At 34.5% G+C, this 19,292-nt stretch overlaps 1 pseudogene; it reads right to left on the reverse strand.

Annotated features, from left to right (window-relative positions):
- Positions 1 to 2,049: 2,049 nt before the first annotated feature.
- Positions 2,050 to 6,277, reverse strand: LOC111411149 (annotated as a pseudogene).
- Positions 6,278 to 19,292: the final 13,015 nt, after the last annotated feature.

Here is a 19,292-nt window from a genome sequence, read left to right on the forward strand (position 1 = left end):
CAAGTATCTATACTGGGCTCTCAGAGCTTAATCGTATTAAAGTCCAGGCCCGATATTCTTTGGGCCCGAATGGACATACTTAGGCTCATTAGGTCAACATTTTCTAAAGAGAAAATTTCATATATAAAAAATTAGGGACCTATTTGGTAGTTATTCATATAATCAATTTTTTGATCGTTATACAGAAAACTGATCCACCTGTGAGTGAAGAAATCAAAAGTGACGGTTCACCATTTTAGAAAAAAGGATCAAAAAATAATTTTTTTGGCTTGAAAAATCAGAACTAAATAGGGTCTAAGTATGACCAATTTTAAAACTAAAAGATAAGGTTTAGAACTTCCAAAATAAAATATTAATTAAATTTTATTTATGAAATAATTAATTAAATATATTAAGGTCACAATATTACACTATTTGTTCACAAATTATCTAATTAATTGATCACAAATTATTTTTTGATCACGAATAAAAAATTTTGTAGATCACAAATTATTTCACGATTATAAATCAAAAATTTTATAAGTTACAATTTATTTATCGATCACAAATCAAGACATTTATAGGTCACAATTTATTTTATCGACCACAAATTTTATAAGTCAATACTAAAATTTTTAGGTTACATATTATTTATTAATCACAAATTATTGATCACATATTATTTATTAGTCACAATATCAAATAATTGATCACATATCATTTATTAATTACAAATTAATCAATTTATTGGTTACAATCAATCAAATAATTAGTCACAAACACTCCTACCCCACATTATCCCACCAACAACCATAGCAACGACCACCCCCACCACTACCATTTACAACATCGTCACTATTTGCAAATCACCACCAATTACCCCAAAACTTCAACACCTATCGCTCCGGGTTTTCCCAGCATTTTCTACCAACAAAAACTGGACAACCATCATTGCCAAAAAATTGGATAACTATCGATCTCAAAATAAGAGCACTGCTACTATAGCGACGACTACCCAGAACTTCGACAGCCATCACTCCAGTTTTTTTTCTATATTTTCCACTACCAACAATGGTGCTTGATGCTACCAAAAATCATACCTGGTAGATCTCCCGAGTTTGAGGACTGAGAAAGAGCACGAACAGAGCTTTTAAATACCTGAAACAAAGGCAGCGAAGTGTGTTCTCGTCGCCCCTCCGATGCTAAGTCAGACAGGAAATTTATATAAGAACATATACTAAAATTGTATGAAAAAATGCACCTAGAATAATGATCCAAACATTTGTATTTATAGAGGTAGGTAGTGCACTCCTAGTAGGATTAAGTAGTGCACTCCCAATATGACTAAATCGGTTGGATATCCTTATTTCGAAGAGTCCTATCTAGGAGAGATATTTTATTTGTACTACAATTACAAGACCACTCATAATTTAGGTAATATAGTTGATCTAGAGTCCTCTTAGATGTAGGAATATTGGGTTGAGGTGTTTGAGTCAGATCAGAGTCCTTAATGAGTAGGACTTCTTTTGAGCGTAAGCAGGAAGGTGTTTGAAAGTAAGGCCCTGTTTGATTAATCAACATTTTCCATAGAACTAGGAATTGGTCTTCCAACTTTCACTTTTGCACTTGTTTAATAGCAATTTTTTTCATAAATTAATTTTCTTGCTTTCTTTGCCACTTCAGCCAAACTCCACCTTTTTCATGAATTCAAATTCTCGGTTGCTATAGCGAAAAATTATTTTTTTTCAATTTTTTTGGCAATGGAAGCAAATTTTAAGAATTATTGTAAAAAAATATTTCCCTTTAATTAGAAATTTTCATGTAAAACAAAGTCAAAAGAATACCAAAAGATAGATGATTTTCTTGATTTATTTTGGCAATGGAAACAAATTTCATCCTCAATATTAGTAAAATCTATCCCTTTATTCGACAATTTTCATGTAAAACAAAACCAAAAGAACACAATAAAACACTTTTATTTCAATATTTTTCATGTGAAAAATTATATCAATCAAACACAATAATTTACAATTCTCAGAAAAACAATTTTTAAGCAATTCAATTCCCTAGAATTCTTTTTGTTCCCACCCAAATTTCATCTTTGCAATCAAACGGACCCTAAGTAAAGGGAAGTACTCGAGCATTGCATGCCTTAGATATCAAGAGGACCTTCCCAAGGACTTATCTTAAGGACCTTGCCAATCAAATCTCGTGGAGGTGTCGTACTAATCCTCGAGGATTTAATCCTAAGGACACCGTTAGCTCGAGGACTCTATGACCAACATGTAATGAGTAGGCACATGTGAGTCCTAGGGAAAAATACCTCGAGGATATGCAAAAAGTGACAACATCACTGGCCCCCGTGCATCCATGTTAGAGGTTTGCATGATATGCAAGTTTCTGGGATGAGATGCACAAGCATGCCAGGTTCAAAAATAGACATGCTCATGCAGAAGAAATAGGCAAGCTCATACCTAGAAGTTGGCATGTTGATGCCAAGGATTAGGCATGATCATGCCTAGAGGTAATAAGTTTGAAAGTTGAAGAACAAAATAAGTACAATTCCATTCCCTATCTTCACAACAAGATCAATACCAAGTTACTGAAAGAAAACGTCAATGGTAAAAAGGCATCTATTGTCAAAAGTTCAATCACAAAGTCATTGAGTACTGTGTTTAAATGACCTTAGGCTCGATATCGTCTATGACATTCTAATATATTGTTCAGTTTACATTTCTTCTATTTTCAAAATCTTTCCAAAACAAAGAGGTAACGAGAAAATCTTCAACAATATCAATACTTTATTATTTCAAGCACAATAGTTAATACCTATTTAGGCACTGCATTTGAATAACTAATCACTTATATAATCAAATCAATGGCTCAATAACAATTCAATTTCAGCTTTTATAGAACTTAGAAAAAGCTTAAATAAAACGAACTGGATGAAACAAACATACGTCCTTAACCCTCTAAGGCCCTTTCAAGATAGCAAGGAGGCATCTATGATCCAAGGTTGAGCTACATCATTATTTTAAGCACAAAAGTTATCATCTATATGAGTGCCATGTTTTTAATAACCATAACCTCAATAATGGCTACGATGATTCAAATAATTTGCTTATTCACATTCATTAAACTCATAAAAAGCTTCTCGAAAATTATAGTAAAGCCTAAGAAAAAAAGGAAACGGATGAAAGACACATACAACATTGGCAATAGAGGTCCTTTTAAATAGAGATTGCAGTATGCAACAATAAAAGAAGTTTGGAATTTTAAAAAGAGAGACACAAAACGAGTCCAACAAATCAGAATTAAACTAAATCAATATCACTCTCCATACACCATTGAGCCATGACTAAACTCCGATGAGAAGGGCCATCGCATGTATAATAAAGATAATATTGACCGTTCTAAAGAATCTATCCATTTGGAAAACATGTTAGGCATATTATTGGTTAAAGCCTATGAAATATACATATCCATAACCAGGAATGGAATGGAATAACTAGGGGAAATATGATCATATCTCCATATTGTTCATCAAATGCAGAAAGGCTAAGCTAATAAACTATTTAATACTTTTCTAAATTCAAAGAAATTATATGGGAATATTATAACCATTAGCCACGCGCATGAAAATTTAAGTATGTAGCCTCTCCATCAGTAGCCAAAGTAAGGAAAAGATGTTCATACACCAGAAAATTTACCAAAAATGCCTTTTCCTTAATCCTTTTCTGCATAACCATTATCATCTTCATTCTTAGTTTCCATCTACTTCAATGCTACAGACTCTCGCTAGTTTGAAGCATTGCCAGCTCCAATAACTGACTATTGATAGACAACCCCTCTGGCAAGAGTTAATAGTAGACAAACCAAACCAAATAGACTAGCATGCTTATTCCAGATCAACACATTGATTGAAACAATTAAAAACTTATTCACTACTCTAGAACTGTAAATGCAGTTGCAGAAACAGCCTTCCTATATGCAAAACCAAAGAAATTAGTGAGCGACCCAAACAAACAAGACATGGACACCTCAGATAATACAACTGCTCAAATAAATTCCTTTCACTTGAATATCCCACAGTTACAAAAACATCAACATATTTGTTGTCATCCAAAAGATAGGTGCAATCATTAATGACAAAAGATTGTTGTAGTACACAAATTCCCAAGTGCTTAACCTAAGATTGTTCACCATATGTTTGATGTAAACCATCTCTGTTGTGATCATTACCAAGTGCGCAAAAGCCCATGAGTATGCAGTCAGTGTAAAGTCAGATTACGTCACAACATACCCAACCATCCCACTCAAAATGATCACCAAGGAGAAGAATGTCAATTTTGAAGAGCACAACTAGGGATAGCAATGTGCCGAGTTTAACTCACGAGCTCGGCTTGGGCTCGTGGCGTGGCAAGCCGAGCTCATGGCTTGTGAAAAGAAGCTCAGCTCAAGCTCTGCTCGTTGTTCGGGGACAAGCTCGACTCGGCCCGTGAGCTAGTGAGCTCACGAGCCACGACACGTGGGCCGACCAGCTCGTGAGCTCGTGATTTTTTAATTTTTCGTAAATTTGCACATTTTTTATAAGCGCACGAGCCACTCGTGGGCTCAGCTAGTGGAATTGAGCCCCCTACTCGAGCTCGTCATTTGACGAGCCTGAGCCATCCACGAGCCAAGCTGCTTCCTGAACACAGTATCAGCTACTACAACCAGAAGGGGTGTAAGGGATCTGAACACTATGAATGTACCCACATTAGCATGGTGCAAAAGATTCGTACTAGTGAAAATTGCTAAGTAAAAAACAAAGGCTGCAGGAAGAAATTTCTTAAGCGTGTCAAAGGTAAACGCATCGTGGTGCCAATTTCCCAAGGATCCACACACCAAGAGCTGAAATTAAGTACTGAAGAGTAGTGAGGAGCCCTGGGTAGTTAAATTTGGTAATGGCAAACTTGTTAATCATAGCAAGCAAGCTAAAACACTAAGCATAGCCCACTACAAGACTGCTGGTTGCATAATATTGTTTAGATGCATCGAATCGAAACGAAGCCATTAGGGTTTTGAATTTGAGGGCTCTAAACAAATTTTGTTCCCTTTTAGACCTCTCTAAAATTGTAGTAAATCTGACTAAAATCAAAGGAGAAAACAATGATAATATCTGAAATGGGAAAGCAAATTGTTTCAAGATCTTCCCAATTCATATTGTGGTAAGAAAATTGAAACCCTAAGGAAATTGTAAAATAGAATTAAATTTGATTTGCAGATATATAGTAAACGAAAAAATTTATAGTAACTCCGAGTCACATGTAAGAATTAACTAAAGAAAAATTAGCCAAAATTAGGGGAGAATAATTGAAGATTAAAGGAGTAGACCACGATAAAATTCAATTTTAAGATGCCTATGGATATGGTTAAAAATTAAGATAACGATCAAAAGAAAATTGAAAATGAGAAAATCAATAATCTTATAGATATCAAATACTCTTGTTTGTGAAGTTTACTTCCTTGTATTGTGTTTAATTTTTTTTTCGTGCAAGCCGACTCGAAAGATGATTTGTAAACAGCTACTCAAATGGAAGATGTCAAATTTTCCCAAATGGATAAGTTTCAATTTTATGCTATTTAGCCCCGTTCGATTCTCATTCTTTGGCCACAAAAATGAAAAATTTGACTATTTTTCATCACATCAAACCATTATATTTGACTATCTATCTCTTATGTGGATCCCGTAAAAATTATATTTTTCATTCTCATTCTTACAAAAATGGGTACGAAACGAGGTATAAACCCTTTATGTTTTTGTCTCTTTAAGCCCCTCTTTGACCTCATTAAAAATTATAATTCATTTTTATTTATTTTCTTATCAATCTCACATTCTCAAAATAAAATAACATTACACATAGTCCCTAAACTTTTTTTTTTATTTTTTAACCACATATTTTTTCAAAAAATACTATTCAAACATTAAAATTTCAAATAATAGGAGCCAAGAGATAGGATACTTGATGTGGTGTGCCGTGGTAGACAATGCATCCTGGTAATGGACTGGAGTGTGACTCTGCATAGATGGTCAATCACTTGGTTGACCATTATCTGAAGAAGAATCTCCCATGTACAAAACTAGTGCTTTAAATTAAATGCATTAACTGTTTTCGAAGTGGTTAGGTAGGCTTAAATGGAAGGTCACTTTGAATAATTTTCTCAACGATCTTCTGAGGGTCAATTTAAAGTTGATACTATAGACACGTTCTATAGGCAAAAAAGCTATAACGAAATCTTCAACAACAAACTCCATGTCACTAAATTTGTGACCAATAGCCAAATTATTTCAGTGAAGAGGAGACTAATCAATCATGAGTGAGGTGATGCGCCTTCACAAGCTGCTCCATGAAGTCATGAAGACAGGACTCGCTGGGAAGAGTAAGAGGATTTGTTCCCACAGGGAACCATTAGACAAAACAGCCTGAGAAAGGACTAAGGTTGATAGACCGCACGATTTTGAGAAAATATAGCTTAGCATAATTTTTTCATCCCAAGTTTTTTAATTCTTGCTAACCAAACTATGTAGCTGATCACCTAGAAAGCGGCTCACAACCTTCGCTTAACCATCCATCAGAGAGTGGAATGGCATTGCTAAAATTCTCTTACGTTAAAAATTGAGGATGAATCAGTAATGTTTTTAAAAAGATGGGGCTGAGAAGTGCAAAAAACCCTTTAAAACTTGCAGATGAACTGGTACGGCTCTTGTTACTTAAACACCGGTCTTTCCTAAGGCGGCCTTTGATCGTGACCATTAATGGCCACAATAGTGAGATTATCTATTAATATTTAGTTAAATAATATTTAATTTTTATTCAATAAATAAATAAATGTTCTAAAAAGTAAAAATCATATACATGTGAAAATGAATTATGATGGCAAGACAGAATAAGTTGAGAAAAAATGCGAAAGACAAATTTCAAGTGCCATAAATAGAATACTTGAGAAAAAACCCCAAATGACAATGTCAAATGGAAAGTATCAAGGTCCACCAACACAACAACAAAAAGAACGCCTGATCTAGCAAATGAGCCTTAAAGAAGTGGGAACTAAAAGCAATCAAAACGATCCAAGAAAGACATATTTTTTTAAAAAATTATTCTATTTTTTTCTAAATGATTTTTGTTTTATTTTTTGAATTCTATTTTTTATTACTATCAATTGTTTTTTAATTACTTTTATGAGGAAAACATATAATCTCGATTTTTCCCTTTATAAATAATCAAATTTCAATCAAACGAATTTTTGAATGTGCTATAAGTGGAAGTCTCAAGAATCATTCGCACTTTTGAAAATGTTGAAGAACGAGGTGTAGTTTTCTCATTTAGAGGGTGTTTGACACCAATTTTTATGTAAAAATGAATTTTAGAATAGTAGATTGATGAAAAATGTGTGGATGAAAAATAAGAAATTTTTTTTATTTATGTACAATATTATTTTAATGAAGAATGTATGCTTAAAAAGAAGAGAGAGAAAAATGAGAATTAAATGGGGCTTTAAAATTGCTTTTAGCCTGTTTACCACTATAGATAATTAATGTTTATAAGCAACCATACTTTTCAGATTTTCGACACCTCTCTCTCTCTCTTCCCTCCCTATTACCTCAGAACTCAAATTTAACAAAAAAACTTAGGGTGCGGTTGGTCTAGTTTTCCATTTTCCATTTTCGGTTTTAAAACGATTTTTAATTTTTCTTGAAAACGGTGCGTTTTGGGCGTTTATAACTGAAAACGCTCAAAATGATAAAAAGTAGTTTTGCGTTTTCAGTTATAAATTTTAACTACATTTTTGAAAACGATAGACCAAATGCATTTTCCACATTTTCGAAAATGGAAAACGAAAAATGGCCCAAAAATGCCAAACCAACCATAGCCTTACCTTACTCAGTTGATCATATGACGAGTTCTGATATGTTGCAGACAGAGCAAGATCTTCTTATGTTCTCGACTCGATTTCACAATTTCAAAATTCAATTTTTATGTTAGTAATATTGGTGAAGCCAACAGGTGATCGTAGGGTGCTAGCTTCGCAGCAAAAAAGCGTGACTTCCAACTTTAAAAAAATAAAAAAATTTATTATTATTATTATTATTATTATTATTATTATTATTATTATTATTATTATTATTATTATTATTTATGTAAAAATCAAATTTTGAATAAAGACCTAGCTCCCTCTCAGTTGCAGTCTCGGCGCTAATTCCCTTTCTTCAGCTTGACTCTCTCCACCCCCTGCCCTTGTTCCACCTCACCGGCACTGGCTCTCGGCCACATCTGACCCTGTTAACTGTTATCAAAGGTAAAACCCGAACCCTTCTAATTCTTCAAATCCCTTTTCCTCTCCTTCACCACATCTAAGTGATTGTTTAGAAATTTAGAAACTAAGTGATTGTTTACTTCAAAAATGTTTAATGGTGTAAGAAATTGAAAAAGAAAAGAAATTGCAAGCCAACAGAAGGAGGACTTCTCTGCTCTACCTTCTATTGAATGAAAATTTGTTTTGTACACCTGAATGCTACATGTATATATACAAGTCTCTAACAGAATGGGAAATATGTACAGAACAACACTCCTAGCCATTAAGCATAACAACCGAAGCTTCTAGTACTCTTAGTCAGGTAAGAGCTGATGACATGTAGTGTATGTGCCTTGTATGAACTCCTATTTTTTAAGATTTTTATGATATTTTCAATTTTAGAGCATTTTTTTCCATTAAGAACGTTTTCTAAAACTCTTTGACTCCTAAATTTTGAGTATCCTACTTTCACACAATTCATAGAGAATACTAAAGATCCAAGCCATAGAATTTCTCAATTCTGACACAAAGTACTTATTAGATCGAATAGCCACTTGTATCAGGATCTGATTGTATAGAGCCTAGGTCAGCACCTGTGAGCTATGATACCCCACTCCTGGCAAGATGAAGAGTATACTCCCATCTTGAGCGAATGAGAATTAAGAAAGGGAGAAGGTAAAGCCTTGGTGAGAAGATCTGCAAGCTGAAGATGGGTAGAAATATGGGAAGTAGAAGCAGAACCATCAAGGATTTTATCTCAAATTAGGTGACAATCCAACTCGATATGTTTTTTTTTATTCATGAAATACGAGGTTGGCAGCTATATGAAAAGCTGCTTGGTTATCACAGTAAAGTTGGGTAGCTTGGGGTGTGGAACATGAAGATCTATAAGAAGAAATCTGAGTAAAGTGAGTTCCAAGCATATAGTTGCCATGGCTCTATACTCAGCCTTAGCAGAGGAACAAGAAACCACAAATTGTTTCTTTGACTTCCAAGAGATAAGGGAGTTTCCTAACAAGACACAATAACCAGATATTGATCGTCGAGTATCAGGACAAGAGGCCCAATCCGAATCACAATAAGCTAGGAGTTGAAGGGAAGAGTTAGCAAAAAAAAAAAGCTTTGTCTAGGAGCTGCTTTGATGTAACACAGAATCTTATAAGTTGTAGCTAAATAATTAGAAGTGGGACTAGACATAAATTGACTAAGAATATTGACAGCATAGCAAATGTCAGGACAGGCTATAGTAAGATATAACAACATTCCAATTAGCCTGCAATAAATAGAAGCATCCTTCAACACAATGCCACTTTCTTTACTGAGTTTTAGATTTTGATCCATGGGAAGACGAACAAGTTTGTTGCCTAAAGTTCCTAAATTAGTAAGAATGTCAAGGGCGTACTTGCGTTGACAAATGTAGATACCATGAGAAGAACGAACTACTTCAATGCCAAGAAAAAAGAAGAGGACCCAGATCTTTGATTTTGAATTGATCATTCAAGAAAGTTTTCACATTACCAATAGTGTCTTGGGAATCACTAGCCACAAGTATGTCATCAACACTGTCTAGATGCCTGCTTCAAACCATATAGGCTATAATCGAATTTGGATTGAGAAAAACCAAAAGCCAATAAGCATGAGGTAAGCTTGGGATATCACTGTCTAGATGTCTGCTTCAAACCATATAGGCTCTTTAAGAGCTTGCAAACCTGATCGGCCCTCCCTTAGTATATCTAGGCGGTTTCATCATGTAAATGTCCTCCTTTAAATCACCAAGAGGAAAGCATTATTGACATCGAATTGGTGCAAATGCCAACCTCTAACTGCTGCAATGGAAAGAAGGCACCTGACAATCACCATCTTTGCCACTGGTGAAAAAGTATCGTATAATCAATGCCTTCTTGTTGGGTATAACCTTTGGCCACCAACTGGGTCTTTAACCGGTCAACACTACCATCTTAATTTCTTTTCACCTTGTAAACATATTTGTAGTCTATAGGCAAAGTTCCATAAGGTAAATCAGTGAGAACCCAAGTATTGTTTTGCTCTAAGGCATGTAATTTAGCCTCCATAGCTTTATACCAGCTAGGATCTTTCATTATAGGTGGTAGGTTCAACAATAGCAGAAATGGAAGAAGAGAAAGCTTTGAAAGAGGGAGAAAAATGATCATATGCCAAATAATCATGTAAAGGAAATGAGCAAGTGGAATGATTAGGAGATACCTGAACTTGTGATGCGATGTGGGAGTCAAGGTAGCCTGTTGACAGTGAAAATCCTATCGGTAACTGGGAGCATTCATTGTCCTTATAGACCTGCACAAATTAGGTTGAGGAGAAGGAAGTGATGGGGAAGAGACAATGTTATCAGGTGATGGGATTGGAGGTGAAAGATGAGATGATGAAAGGTCTTTAATAGTTGGAGATGGAGTTGGAGATACTGGAGCTTGTGGATAATCAAAGAGGCCGGGTATGTGAAAACTGGTGAAACCAGTTAAGGACTGATGCCAAGAGAAGAACTGGTGTTTTCTGGAGGAGAATTAATCAGCTGAGGAGAAAGAAAGGGAAAGATATGCTCATGAAAAATAACATCCCTAGAGACAAAAGTAGTGTTAGTGGTAAGATCGAGAAGCTTTTAACCTTTAACTCCACAAGGATAGCCTAAGAAGATGCAATGTCTACCTCTACCTCTAGGATCAAACTTCTTGCGGCCATGGGAGATGGTAGTGGCATAACAAAGGCATCCAAATATTTGAAGATGAGTATAAGTAGGTTTAACAGAAAATAAAACTTCATATGGTGATTGCCACGTGATTTATGCAACGTGATTTTTAAATCGCAAGTGTACGGTGTTAAGTTTTGTAATATAGTTTTGAAGAAGGATGTCGAACCCACAGGGATTGTAATTTAATTTTCACTAAGTACTATAATTATGTAAATTTCTACTTTATTTAGACAATTTGATGATTTTATGAATGAATGTTATATGAGTGAATGATAAAAACTAAATCTAACGTGATTGGAAGTGATAAAATTGGAGAATGCAAATAATCAAATGAGAAGGCCTAGGGATTGATTTCACCTAACTCTCAATTATGATTCAATGAATTCCAATTACTTTGACTAATTTTCCCCTATTTAAAAGCAAGAATCCTAATATATTCCTCTCCTCTCTCTCGAGTGCCGGCTAGAAAATAATCATAGATTCCAATTCCAATATCTTTATTCCGAATTGAAAATCAAGAATTTATAAAAGTCTCGATTCTTTTATGGAGTAAGCTTCACAGATTTTACACTTTCTTTTGAAACCCATAAAACCTATGTTGTGTCAATCTTATGATCACGTCTAAATTTCCCTCTCTCGAGTGCCGGAATTGACTAGCATCTATTCATTCAATTATTGATCAAGTATTTGAAAGCACTAAAATCATGACACAATTAAATATATGTGGAAAAATCAAAGAAATAATTATAAAATCATTAAACCATACTCATTCGGCTACATCAAACCCCTAGATAATTTGTTTAGCACATAATTAAATCTTAGAAATTCATACAAATTATAATAAAAAATATAATGAGGAAAGCAAGAAAAAATAAACTGAGTGTGAACAATTCTTCCCTCAATATTTTCCAAGCCTTTCACTTGATTTCATTCAATTGTTTAATGTTATTGCCTCCAAAATTATGTCCAGCCAACCACTTTGCGCCTTTTTGAGATTCAGAATTTAGCCCGCTAAAGCTCTTCAATTTGTGTGTGTTTTCTGGCAGAATCTTTTCTCAATTTCCTCATGTGTGTGGCCGATTGTCAATCCCAGATTCTCCTCCTCCAATTCAGTATTTTTCGGCCCTCAATCTCTGTAATTCTCCCCTGTACTCTGCCGGTTCCAATCTCGTACATGGCTGAATTCCACATATTTTTTCTTGTGCGGCTCTCCCTTAATTTAGGTCTTCAATTGTGTATTTATAGTGTCTTAGAATTTAGGGAACAACAGGTTACTAATTGGGCCGAGAAAATATTATAAAATTAGAATTTTGTTCTGTTTCCTGGGCGCTGACTTTTTGCTTGTTTTCAGCAAGATGGGCGCCCTAGCGCTCACAATGGGCGCCGCGGCTCCCGGTAGGCCTGAAACAGCATTCTGCATGTCTTTCAATATTTTCAGCATAACTTTCTCGTTCGATATCCGATTGAAGTGATTCAAGATGCGTTGGAAAGCTAATTAAAAGGGATACAACTTTTCTTCAGGCATCACTCTTCAATTCAATAGTTTGCTGTGTCAAAAATGGGTCTGAATGTGAGACTAAAAATCCGGTGCAAAACTTTTCGGTTGGAAAATGATTTATGATCATATCTTGACTAAATTTGATCCCTTTGACATCTTTCTTCATTCAATTGGCTTCCAGAACTCTCGGATCTTCATTCCAAGTTTCGACACAACTTTTGATTATGTGCACCTTAGTCCTCGAACTTTGGATCTCTTACATTTTTGTCCTTTCATCCAATTTCACCAACTTTTACCTATTTCTTTTATTTGGCCTCTTTTATCACTTGTTTCTTTACTTCATCCATCCTTCAAAATAGCATGAAAACCACATGTTAGGACCTCTAAAATACATGAGAATCAACTAAATAATAAGCTTAATGGCCTTGATATGATGAGTGAAATATCACTCATCGGTGATTTATTGTCAAGTAGAGGTTTGGGAGTTCTATTAATAAGGTACACAGCGGTAAGGATGCAATCACTCCAAAAATGAAGAGGCAAACCATATCGGAAACGTAAAGACCTAGCAACATTTAGAATATGTTGGTACTTCCTTTCAACTATTCCATTTTGCTGAGGAGTCTCCACGCATGATCTTTGGTGTATAATACCCTTTTTGTTAAATAATTCAGTCATTTGAAACTCAATTCCATTGTCACTTTGAAGGGCTTTGATTTTAGTGGAAATTGAGTTTCAACAAGATTGAAAAAGGATTCAGGCACCTTCTAGTCTCAGACTTAGTTTGGATAAGATAAATCCAAGTAGTTCGTGAAGAATCATCCACTATAGTTAAGAAGTATCGAGTTCCATCGTAGTCAGGGGTTGAACAAGGCCCCTCAAAGATCACAATGTATCAAATCAAATATGGCTAGTGATTTGTGGTGGCTCACAAGGAATGGGAGATTTTGTTGCTTACCAATAGGACAAACAGAATAAGGAACATTTGTATTAGCATTAAAACTATCTTTTACAATAGGGTCATCAATTAAAACTAGTCTAGAACTTGAAAAATGACCAAGACGACTCTGCCAAAGGTCAGAAATATAACTACCAGCTGTAACTGAAGCAGAAACAAATGGAAATGAAAAATTCAAAGAAGACTAATTTGTTGTGAAGGCATTTGGAGGTACATCCATTGTCACTAGATGATAGAGGCCATTCTTGAGCTCACCCATCCCAATCGTGGTCCAAGTGGAAAGATCCTGGATAAAACAACAATTGGACAAGAAAATCAAGCAGAAAGTAAGAGATTCCGTGAGTCGTTCAACAGAAAGTAAGAGACATTTGCAAGGAGAATTTTTTGGTCACTTACATGTTACCCAAATGAGTGATAGGGATAGAAGCACCAGGTAATTTTACTGAATATGAAACTTCTGAAATCATGGAAGAAAAATGAGAAGTGATGCAAATCTTGTGATCCATAGCGCATGAGTCAATTATCTAAGGTTCATTATTGAATGATAGAGATTTATGACCAAATGAAGAAAAACAGCTAGGCATACTAGATATTTTGGAAGCTTAGGCTCTGAAGAAACAGGTTGATGAATGACCTGTGCATGATTTTCAGAAGGACCAGTAGTGAAGAGATCCTTGTGCTAAAGCAAAGACATTACTTGCTAATATTGTTCCTTATTAAAACTCATTTTGTCCTCACTAATTTCTTGCGTACTGAAATCATTTGACAAACTGATCAGGTTAGCATAGGGCCTAGTGTCCTTTTCCTTGAACAATTTATGTCCTGGAGGATAGCCAAGTATCTTAAAACACTTTTCAATAGTGTGACCAATCTGGTTGTAGTAAGTGCAAAGAGGAGCTTGCGCATTGCCTATCTTGAAACAATTGTTAAGAGTGTGTCCCTGTATTTTGCAATGACTACAATATGGCCTCTCATTTCTTCCATTCAAAGGAGGTTTAGCAGTAGGTTTGTAATTAGAAGAGGTACTTTTGGTGATTAAAGCCATAGTCTTAGGATTTGGGAAGGCGAAAATGATGTTATGCTATTGCTCTTGTTGTTGAATAAGGGAAAAGACCTTGTTGATGTGGGGAATTAGGTCAAGAAGCATAATCTGGTCTCTAGCATTTGCATATCTATTGTTCAAACCTATGAGAAATCTCAGTAATGACAGTCAATTTTCCACAAGTACAAGCTGGCATGGAATCATAGACAGCAAGTTCATCCCAAAGAGTTTTGAATTTTCCAAAATAAATACTCATAGATTCATTCTCTTGTCACGGGCTTGCTAGATTTCTTTTCAATTGGAAAATTCAAGGCCAATTTTGCTGAGTAAAGCGAAGTTGAAGCTCATTCCACATGTTTTGTACATCATCCACAAAGGCAACACTGGATTTAGCTGCAGGACTGATAGAATTATGTATCCAAGATACAACCATGTCGTTGTACCTTTCCCAAGCATCGAATAAAGGGTCTCCAGGATCAGTTGGTTTGACAAGGCTTTCATCGATAAAACCAAGCTTGTTTCTCACTCGAAGGGCTTGACGCATAGCTTGTGACCATGTGACATAATTGTCAGCAGTTAATAAATCAGTAATAAATATAACAGTGGTACTGTCCCCATGATCAACTCGGTAAGGATTATTTGCGTCAATGAAATTAAGGAAAGAAGAATTGGGTTTTGATTTCGAAGTAGCAGAATTCAATTCAATAGGAGCAGTAGCTTGAGAATATGTTGATTGGTCTTCCATGGAAATGAAGGGAGAAATACATGAAAGATTAACCCTAGTGCTCTGATACCATATAAGAAATAGAAAAAGAAAAGAAATTGCAAGCCAAAAGAAGGAGAATTTCTCTGCTCGACCTTTTATTGAAAGAAAAATTGATTTTGTACACCTGAATGCTACGTGTGTGTGTGTGTGTGTGTGTGTGTGTGTGTGTGTGTGTGTATAAGTCTCTAATAGAATGAATATGTACAGTATAGCAAAACAATCGAAGCTTCTAGTACTCCTAGCCAAGTAAGAGCTGATGACATGTAGTGTAGGTGCCTTGTATGGAGCTACTTGTATGAGGATCTGATTGAATGGAGACACTTGTATGAGGATCTAATTGTATGGAGCCCACGTCAGCACCTGTGAGCTATGATTGTTTAGAAATTTAGAATTTAGAAGCTAAGTGATTGTTTACTTCAAAACTGTTTAATGGAATTATTGTGTAATTTTTTTTTAATGTTTGTTGTATAGTACAATTATTTATTGTTTGAAGTGTAGTACGTGTATGTTTTCTTATTCAAGCTTAGCCAAGCCAAAGAGATTCCTAGTCTCTAACCTCAATTAAGTAGTTTACTTTTAGAATTGGTTTTTATGTTTCTGAAAACTAATTGCATACTTTGAGTAATTAATATGGATCCTGCAGCAATTATCACAAGAAATGCTGTCCATGCTATATTGCAAAGTGATCATGAGGTTCCTATTCCTTTCTTATTTTTATTAAATTATTTCTGTTATTTATTAGCCTTGAAAGAATGATTATTTCCTTGTTCCATTTGTTTCCCAAAGGTTTCTAAATGGTGTGGTTGAGAAGACGCGGAAAAAGACATATTTCAATTGGGGAAGCAGCAAATGCTATTGACATTCCAAGAATTATTAGGCTTTAATAGTTGTGGAATTAAATCACCCTCAAGCCTGGATTTTTGGGAGAGATGGTCGAGTCCTCATCAATTAGTATCAGAGCAAACTCACGTCACAATTTCAAATCCCGGAACAGGTGGCCCAAACAAAGTGCTGAATACCAGCAGCCAAAGAAGGGTCGGTTGGGTAAAGCGAAGGTCGTCTTGGAGTGGGCCACCATGGACGTCGAATTTGGGGCTGTGGGGTATTGTTAGGGTCTAATAGTTGTGGGATTCAATCACCCTCGAGCTTAAGCTTTTGGGAGAGATGGTTGGATCCCCATCAGAATGTTTATTGATATTCATCATGGTGAATTTCTCTCGATTTCTTTTATGTAGAACTTCTTTCATTCCTTTGTTACTTGTTTTGTCTTTAAAAAATTTGGTATATCATTCTCCACGTGTCTATTCTTGTGATTCGTACTTAAAAATTTAGAATTATCAATGGGTTTTCATCGCGATCTCCCATCTCTTCAACTGGTTCCTCTTGCATCGATGAAGGTAATATTTCATGAATTGTTTGACTACTAGTGTAAAAAAAGGTGTCCTTTATGAAGCTCGTATTTATTGTCATTGATTTTCTGGACAGAACTGTTTCTAGATGAATGAAATGGAACGTGTTTATTTGTATAATAATTTGGCCGTGGTTCGGTTTGTAATTTAAAATTATTTCCACTGCGTTGTAGTTTTTTAAGTGTTTTTTCGAATTTTGCAAAATCTTTCTCAAGAAGTTATTGATCAGTTTAGAAGCTAAAAAAGATCTCAATAAATGCATTCTTGATCTAAATTCATTGAATTCACTGTTTTTTGGCTTAAAAAATGAAGCTCAACCTTCATGTTTATTTGATTGACAAAAATTTTATGCAGTTGATCCGGATGGAGCATATCTCGTACAAGTATTGCTATCCAATTCATGACATTTTGCAATGGAAACTCCTTTTTAACAGAGTTCTTTTATTTGTCAACCTACTGTCTTATGTTTTTCATCGTTTGTCAACTAGTTCGATGTCTTTAATTGTTTAACCCAAATAAAAGCTTGGTTTCAAGTCATCAATTTTACTCCAAAATGTTGGGTTTTGTGTAATTAATTGTCATTGCTTCCGCGAGTGTTTAATTTTCTATTAAAATAGATGCATTAGATTTTCAATGATAGATGCCTTCCATATTTGAATTCAATTCCTTTATAATGATTTGATGAAGTAGTTGAGAGTACTGTCAAATTTTTAAATAACTAAGTTACATATTTCTTGTGGCTGGGAAGACATTTCATTGTAAAAATACAGTTAATATTTATTAAATGAAAATTTATGAAGCCCTTATAGTTGATATGCTTGTTGTTATTGTGGCTCAAAATCTCAAATTGAAATATAAGGAAATTGCAATATACTGAATAGTCTAGTAAATTTCAAAGTAATGAATTATTTGAAGGGGAGAGTTGGTGGAGACTGGTTTGATTCCCTTTTTAATTCTCTATCGACCGCTGACAAGATTGTGGGATGGTTATTCTCCATCTTAATCATGAACCTAAGGTTTTTTACGAATTCTATAATTTGTCATACATTCTTGTCAGGGTCGGTCCCATGATTGTCGGGGCTCGAGGCGAAGTTCAAAAATTAGACCCCCAAAATCAACGTAAATGCAAAATTCAACGGTGTGTTATGTAACATATTGCTAACTTAAAACTCAACATTAAAATAACAAATAAATATCTCGATAATCTCACAATTAATGAAAAAACTATTTTCCTTTTCCTTCTTTTAATATATATATATATATATATATATATAAAAAACTTTGGGCCAAAATAGGCCCCCTATAGTTTTGGGTATGAGGTACAAGCCTCATTTGCGTGTGCCCAGGATCGGGCCTGATTCTTGTCCAAGCACTGCTATTTGATGATTACGTGCATTTCATTTTCTTTAGGATTGTGTCCTATTGAGTTTTAAGAAATTTGGGTGTCAATAAAAGATGTGCAACTCTGAGATTACGTTAGTTTTGAGTAATTCTTATTTTAGTATCAAATTAAGTCCATGTTTGGTTCTCATTTTTTGAAACTTATTTTCAAAGTATTTAATGAGAATCATAACTTTTATGAACTTTTCAACCACACATTTCATCAACTTTTATCAAAATCTACTAAAAATCTTGTTCATAGCTAAATTTAACAGAGGCTAAGTAACTTCCTTATTTTAAAACTTACATATTTACTTATAAGTAAAATTGTTTAGCCAAAATATTATCATCGCGTGTTTTCTTTTACCTGTATTCAAAGTTATAAAAGATTAAGGCGTAGCAAGGAGACAAGGCCTGGCCTCAATTCTTATGAGCCGGGCATAATAAGTCCTTGTTTGAATCTCATTATTTCAAAACTTATTTTCAATTACATTCTCTCAATAAAATAATTTTTTATGTAAATTTAAAAAAAAAAATTCGTAATTCTTAACCACACATAATAAAAAAAAAAACACTATTACACATTCTATTTTTCAAGTAAATGAGGTTCAAACAAAGACTAAGGTGTTTCCATATTTTTAATTATTTTAAGATTATTAATAATAATAGTTCCTTTTACTTAAAGTTTATTTAATTTAATAAATAAAATAAAATAAAAAAGGCTCGCGCCTTTTGGTGCCTAGGCTTGCATTAGTTACACCAAAATCTAAGCCTTCATTAGTCATGTCTTTCATCTCCCAGGCTGCATAGGCGGTCAAATAAATCTAACCAACTTTTTCAGGCCTTCTCCATATGGTATTATGTTATTTGTTCAAAGTGTTTACAAATTTGGTTAATAAAATAAATGTTGGCAAAATTCAGGTCAGTAATTTCCAACAATTTAAAAATTCATTTTTTAAATAATTGATGTAGATATTATTTTGTCAACAACTTTGTACATATAACATTACTCTTCCATATGTGCCCATCTTCTTCATACCTTACATCTAGGCCCTGTCTTTTAGAATATTGCATTTAGCAGTACCCCTTGTCATTACCTCTATCTCTGTACTGAATTTCCCCGTGATTATGTTTCTTGGCAAGTCTTTAATTTTTTATGCATATCTTTAGAAATAACATTAATCAAGCAGGATTTTAATGT

The sequence above is a fragment of the Olea europaea genome, chromosome 15, assembly GCF_002742605.1.
Source record: "Olea europaea var. sylvestris chromosome 15, O_europaea_v1, whole genome shotgun sequence".
Lineage (NCBI taxonomy): Eukaryota > Viridiplantae > Streptophyta > Magnoliopsida > Lamiales > Oleaceae > Olea > Olea europaea.